General features: G+C 37.2%; 19 pseudogenes; all 19 read right to left on the bottom strand.

Moving 5' to 3' along the window:
- The window catches only part of LOC148455217 (5S ribosomal RNA), a 119-nt pseudogene extending 101 nt beyond the window's left edge, over window positions 1-18 (bottom strand).
- Window positions 19-133: 115 nt separating this feature from the next.
- LOC148455216 (5S ribosomal RNA) lies at window positions 134-252 on the bottom strand (annotated as a pseudogene).
- A 116-nt stretch (window positions 253-368) lies between these two features.
- On the bottom strand, window positions 369-487 carry LOC148455215 (5S ribosomal RNA; annotated as a pseudogene).
- Window positions 488-603: 116 nt separating this feature from the next.
- Window positions 604-722, bottom strand: LOC148455214 (5S ribosomal RNA; annotated as a pseudogene).
- Window positions 723-1,074: 352 nt separating this feature from the next.
- On the bottom strand, window positions 1,075-1,193 carry LOC148455213 (5S ribosomal RNA; annotated as a pseudogene).
- A 115-nt stretch (window positions 1,194-1,308) lies between these two features.
- Window positions 1,309-1,427, bottom strand: LOC148455212 (5S ribosomal RNA; annotated as a pseudogene).
- Window positions 1,428-1,542: 115 nt separating this feature from the next.
- Window positions 1,543-1,661, bottom strand: LOC148455211 (5S ribosomal RNA; annotated as a pseudogene).
- Window positions 1,662-1,777: 116 nt separating this feature from the next.
- Window positions 1,778-1,896, bottom strand: LOC148455210 (5S ribosomal RNA; annotated as a pseudogene).
- Window positions 1,897-2,247: 351 nt separating this feature from the next.
- Window positions 2,248-2,366, bottom strand: LOC148455209 (5S ribosomal RNA; annotated as a pseudogene).
- A 115-nt stretch (window positions 2,367-2,481) lies between these two features.
- On the bottom strand, window positions 2,482-2,600 carry LOC148455208 (5S ribosomal RNA; annotated as a pseudogene).
- Window positions 2,601-2,716: 116 nt separating this feature from the next.
- Window positions 2,717-2,835, bottom strand: LOC148455207 (5S ribosomal RNA; annotated as a pseudogene).
- Window positions 2,836-3,188: 353 nt separating this feature from the next.
- Window positions 3,189-3,307, bottom strand: LOC148455206 (5S ribosomal RNA; annotated as a pseudogene).
- Window positions 3,308-3,422: 115 nt separating this feature from the next.
- On the bottom strand, window positions 3,423-3,541 carry LOC148455205 (5S ribosomal RNA; annotated as a pseudogene).
- Window positions 3,542-3,657: 116 nt separating this feature from the next.
- On the bottom strand, window positions 3,658-3,776 carry LOC148455204 (5S ribosomal RNA; annotated as a pseudogene).
- A 116-nt stretch (window positions 3,777-3,892) lies between these two features.
- Window positions 3,893-4,011, bottom strand: LOC148455203 (5S ribosomal RNA; annotated as a pseudogene).
- A 117-nt stretch (window positions 4,012-4,128) lies between these two features.
- LOC148455202 (5S ribosomal RNA) lies at window positions 4,129-4,247 on the bottom strand (annotated as a pseudogene).
- Window positions 4,248-4,362: 115 nt separating this feature from the next.
- On the bottom strand, window positions 4,363-4,481 carry LOC148455201 (5S ribosomal RNA; annotated as a pseudogene).
- Window positions 4,482-4,597: 116 nt separating this feature from the next.
- Window positions 4,598-4,716, bottom strand: LOC148455200 (5S ribosomal RNA; annotated as a pseudogene).
- Window positions 4,717-4,832: 116 nt separating this feature from the next.
- On the bottom strand, window positions 4,833-4,951 carry LOC148455199 (5S ribosomal RNA; annotated as a pseudogene).
- Window positions 4,952-5,000: the final 49 nt, after the last annotated feature.

The following is a 5,000-nucleotide window of genomic DNA, read 5'->3' as shown; positions in this document are numbered from 1 at the left end:
TGTGGTTTGGCTGTAGGTGCTCAAAAATATTAACTTTAGACCTCTTTTACTTCTTAACTCAAGTAAATTCAATGATAAGTTTAAAAATGAAATGTAAAATGTAATAGAAAAGAATGTTATGGCAGTATAACATTACTTACAGCTCCTGGTATTTCCAGTTGGTCTCCCATCCAAATACTAACCAGGCCCAACACTGCATAGTTTCCAAGATCAGACGAGATTGGGCATGTCCAGTGTGGTTTGGCTGTAGGTGCGCAAAAACATTAACTTTAGACCTCTTTTACTTCTTAACTCATGTAAATTCAATGATAAGTTGAAAAAATTAAATGTAAAATGTAATAGAAAAGAATGTTATGGCAGTATAAAATTACCTACAGCACCTGGTATTCCCAGGTGGTCTCCCATCCAAGTACTAACCAGGCCCAACACTGCATAGCTTCCAAGATCAGACTAGATTGGGCATGTCCAGTGTGGTTTGGCTGTAGGTGCTCAAAAATATTAACTTTATGCCTCTTTTACTTCTTAACTCAAGTAAATTCATTGATAAGTTGAAAAAATTAAACGTAAAATGTAATAGAAAAGAATGTTTTGGCTGTATAAAATTACCTACAGCACCTGGTATTTCCAGGTGGTGTCCCATCCAAGTACAAACCAGGCCCAACACTGCATAGCTTCCAAGATCAGACGAGATTGTGCATGTCCAGTGTGGATTGTCTGTAGGTGCTCAAAAGCATTAAATTTAGACCTCTATTACTTCATAACTCAAGTAAATTCATTGATAAGTTGAAAAAATTAAATGTAAAATGTAATAGAAAAGAATGTTATGGCAGTATAAAATTACCTACAGCACCTGGTATTTCCAGGTGGTTTCCCATACCAAGTACTAACCATGCCCAACACTGCATAGCTTCCAAGATCAGATGACATTGGCCATGTCCAGTGTGGTTTGGCTGTAGGTGCTCAAAAATATTAACTTTAGACCTCTTTTACTTCTTAACTCAAGTAAATTCAATGATAAGTTGAAAAAATGTAATGTAAAATGTAATAGAAAAGAATGTTATGGCTATATAAAATTACCTACTGCACCTGGTTTTCCCAGGTGGTCTCCCAACCAAGAACTGACCAGGCCCAACACTGCATAGCTTCCAAGATGGGACGAGATTGAGCATGTCCAGTGTGTTTTGGCTGTAGGTGCTTAAAAATATTAACTTTAGACCTCTTTTACTTCTTAACTCAAGTAAATTCAATGATAAGTTGAAAAATGAAATGTAAAATGTAATAGAAAAGAATGTTATGGCAGTATAAAATTACTTACAGCTCCTGGTATTTCCAGTTGGTCTCCCATCCAAGTACTAACCAGGCCCAACACTGCATAGCTTCCAAGATCAGACGAGATTGGGCATGTCCAGTGTGGTTTGGCTGTAAGCGCGCAAAAACATTAACTTTAGACCTCTTTTACTTCTTTACTCATGTAAATTCAATGATAAGTTGAAAAATGAAATGTAAAATGTAATAGAAAAGAATGTTATGGCAGTATAAAATTACCTACAGCACCTGGTATACCCAGGTGGTGTCCCATCCAAGTACTAACCAGGCCCAACACTGCATAGCTTCCAAGATCAGATGACATTGGCCATGTCCAGTATGGTTTGGCTGTAGGTGCTCAAACATATTAACTTAAGACCTCTTTTACTTCTTAACTCAAGTAAATTCATTGATAAGTTGAAAAAATTAAATGTAAAATGTAATAGAAAAGAATTTTATGGCAGTATAAAATTACCTACAGCACCTGGTATTCCCAGGTGGTTTCCCATCCAAGTACTAACTAGGCCCAACACTGCATAGCTTCCAAGATCAGACGGCATTGGCCATGTCCAGTGTGGTTTGGCTGTAGGTGCTCAAAAATATTAACTTTAGACCTCTTTTACTTCTTAACTCAAGTAAATTCATTGATAAGTTGAAAAAATTAAATGTAAAATGTAATAGAAAAGAATGTTATGGCAGTATAAAATTACCTACAGCACCTGGTATTCCCAGGTGGTCTCCCATCCAAGTACTAACTAGCCCCAACACTGCATAGCTTCCAAGATCAGACAACATTGGCCATGTCCAGTGTGGTTTGGCTGTAGGTGCTCAGAAATATTAACTTTAGACCTCTTTTACTTCTTAACTCAAGTAAATTCATTGATAATTTGAAAAATGTAAATGTATAATGTAATAGAGAAGAATGTTATGGCAGTATAAAATTACCTACAGCACCTGGTATTCCCAGGTGGTCTTCCATCCAAGTACTAAGCAGGCCCAACACTGCATAGCTTCCAAGATCAGACGAGATTGGGCATGTCCAGTGTGGTTTGGCTGTAGGTGCTCAAAATCATAAACTTCAGACCTCTTTTACTTCTTAACTCAAGTAAATTCAATGATAAGTTGAAAAATGAAATGTAAAATGTAATAGAAAAGAATGTTATGGCAGTATAAAAGTATCTACAGCACCTGGTATTCCCAGGTGGTTTCCCATCCTAGTACTAACCAGGCACAACACTGCATAGCTTCCAAGATCAGACGACATTGGCCATGTCCAGTGTGGTTTGGCTGTAAGTGCTCAAAAATATTAACTTTAGACCTCTTTTACTTCTTAACTCAAGTAAATTCATTGATAAGTTGAAAAAATTAAATGTAAAATGTAATAAAAAAGAATGTTATTGCAGTATAAAATTACCTACAGCACCTGGTATTCCCAGGTGGTCTCCCATCCAAGTACTAACCAGCCCCAACACTGGATAGCTTCCAAGATCAGACGAGATTGGGCATGTCCAGTGTGGTTTGACTGTAGGTGCTCAAAAACATTCACTTTAGACCTCTTTTACTTCTTAAGTCAAGTAAATTCATTGATAAGTGGAAAAAAATTAAATGTAAAATGTAATAGAAAAGAATGTTATGGCAGTATAAAATTACCTACAGCACCTAGTATTCCCAGGTGGTTTCCCATACCAAGTACTAACCATGCCCAACACTGCATAGCTTCCAAGATCAGACGACATTGGCCATGTCCAGTGTGGTTTGGTTGTAGGTGCTCAAAAACATTAACTTTAGACATCTTTTACTTCTTAACTCATGTAAATTCATTGATAAGTTAAAAAAATGTAATGTAAAATGTAATAGAAAAGAATGTTATGGCTATAGAAAATTACCTACTGCACCTGGTTTTCCCAGGTGGTCTCCCAACCAAGTACTGACCAGGCCCAACACTGCATAGCTTCCAAGATCAGATGACATTGGGCATGTCCAGTGTGGTTTGGCTGTAGGTGCTCAAAAACATTAACTTTAGACCTCTTTTACTTCTTAACTCAAGTAAATTCAATGATAAGTTGAAAAATGAAATGTAAAATGTAATAGAAAAGAATGTTATGGCAGTATAAAATTACTTGCAGCTCCTGGTATTTCCAGTTGGTCTCCCATCCAAGTACTAACCAAGCCCAACACTGCATAGCTTCCAAGATCAGACGAGATTGGGCATGTCCAGTGAGGTTTGGCAGTAGGTGCTCAAAAACATTAACTTTAGACCTCTTTTACTTCTTAGCTCAAGTAAATTCATTGATAAGTTGAAAAAATTAAATGTAAAATGTAATAGAAAAGAATGTTATGGCAGTATAAAATTACCTACAGCACCTGGTATTCCCAGGTGGTTTCCCATCCAAGTACTAACCAGGCCCAACACTGCATAGCTTCCAAGATCAGACGACATTGGCCATGTCCAGTGTGGTTTGGCTGTAGGTGCTCAAAAATATTAACTTTAGACCTCTTTTATTTTTTAACTCAAGTAAATTCATTGATAAGTTGAAAAAATGTAATGTAAAATGTAATAGAAAAGAATGCTATGGCTATATAAAATTACCTACAGCACCTGGAATTCCCAGGTGGTCTCCCATCCAAGTATTAACCAGGCCCAACACTGCATAGCTTCGAAGATCAGACGAGATTGGGCATGTCCAGTGTGGTTTGGCTGTAGGTGCTCTAAAAACATTAACTTTAGACCTCTATTACTTCTTAACTCAAGTAAATTCATGGATAAGTTGAAAAAATTAAATGTAAAATGTAATAGAAAAGAATGTTATGGCAGTATAAAATTACCTACAGCACCTGTTATTCCCAGGTGGTCTCCCATCCAAGTACTAACCGGGCCCAACACTGCATAGCTTCCAAGATCAGACGAGATTGGGCAAGTCCAGTGTGGTTTGGCTGTAGGTGCCCAAAAAGATTAACTTTAGACCTCTTTTACTTCTTAACTCAAGTAAATTCAATGATAAGTTGAAAAATGAAATGTAAAATGTAATAGAAAAGAATGTTATGGCAGTATAAAATTACCTACAGCTCCTGGTATTCCCTGGTGGTCTCCCATCCAAGTACTAACCAGGCCCAACACTGCATAGCTTCCAAGATCAGATGAGATTGGGCATGTGCAGTGTGGTTTGGCTGTAAGTGCTCAAACACCTTAACTTTAGACCTCTTTTACTTCTTAACTCAAGTAAATTCATTGATAAGTTGAAAAAATTAAATGTAAAATGTAATAGAAAAGAATGTTTTGGCTGTATAAAATTACCTACAGCACCTGGTATTCCCAGGTGGTCTCCCATCCAAGAACTAACCAGGCCCAACACTGCATAGCTTCCAAGATCAGACGAGTTTGGGCATGTCCAGCGTGGTTTGGCTGTAGGTGCTCAAAAGCATTAAATTTAGACCTCTTTTACTTCTTAACTCAAGTAAATTCATTGATAAGTTGAAAAAATTAAATGTAAAATGTAATAGAAAAGAATGTTATGGCAGTATAAAATTACCTTCAGCACCTGGTATTCCCAGGGGGTCTCCCATCCAAGTACTAACCAGCTCCAACAATGCATAGCTTCCAAGATCAGACGAGATTGGGCATGTCCAGTGTGGTTTGACTGTAGGTGCTCAATAACATTAACTTTAGACATCTTTTACTTCTTAACTCAAGTAAA

This window comes from Taudactylus pleione, unplaced genomic scaffold (assembly GCF_031769625.1).
Source record: "Taudactylus pleione unplaced genomic scaffold, aTauple2 ptg000967l, whole genome shotgun sequence".
Classification (NCBI taxonomy): Eukaryota; Metazoa; Chordata; class Amphibia; order Anura; family Myobatrachidae; genus Taudactylus; species Taudactylus pleione.
The sequence above is the reverse complement of the archived record's forward strand: the minus strand, read 5'-3'. Positions and strand labels throughout refer to the sequence as shown.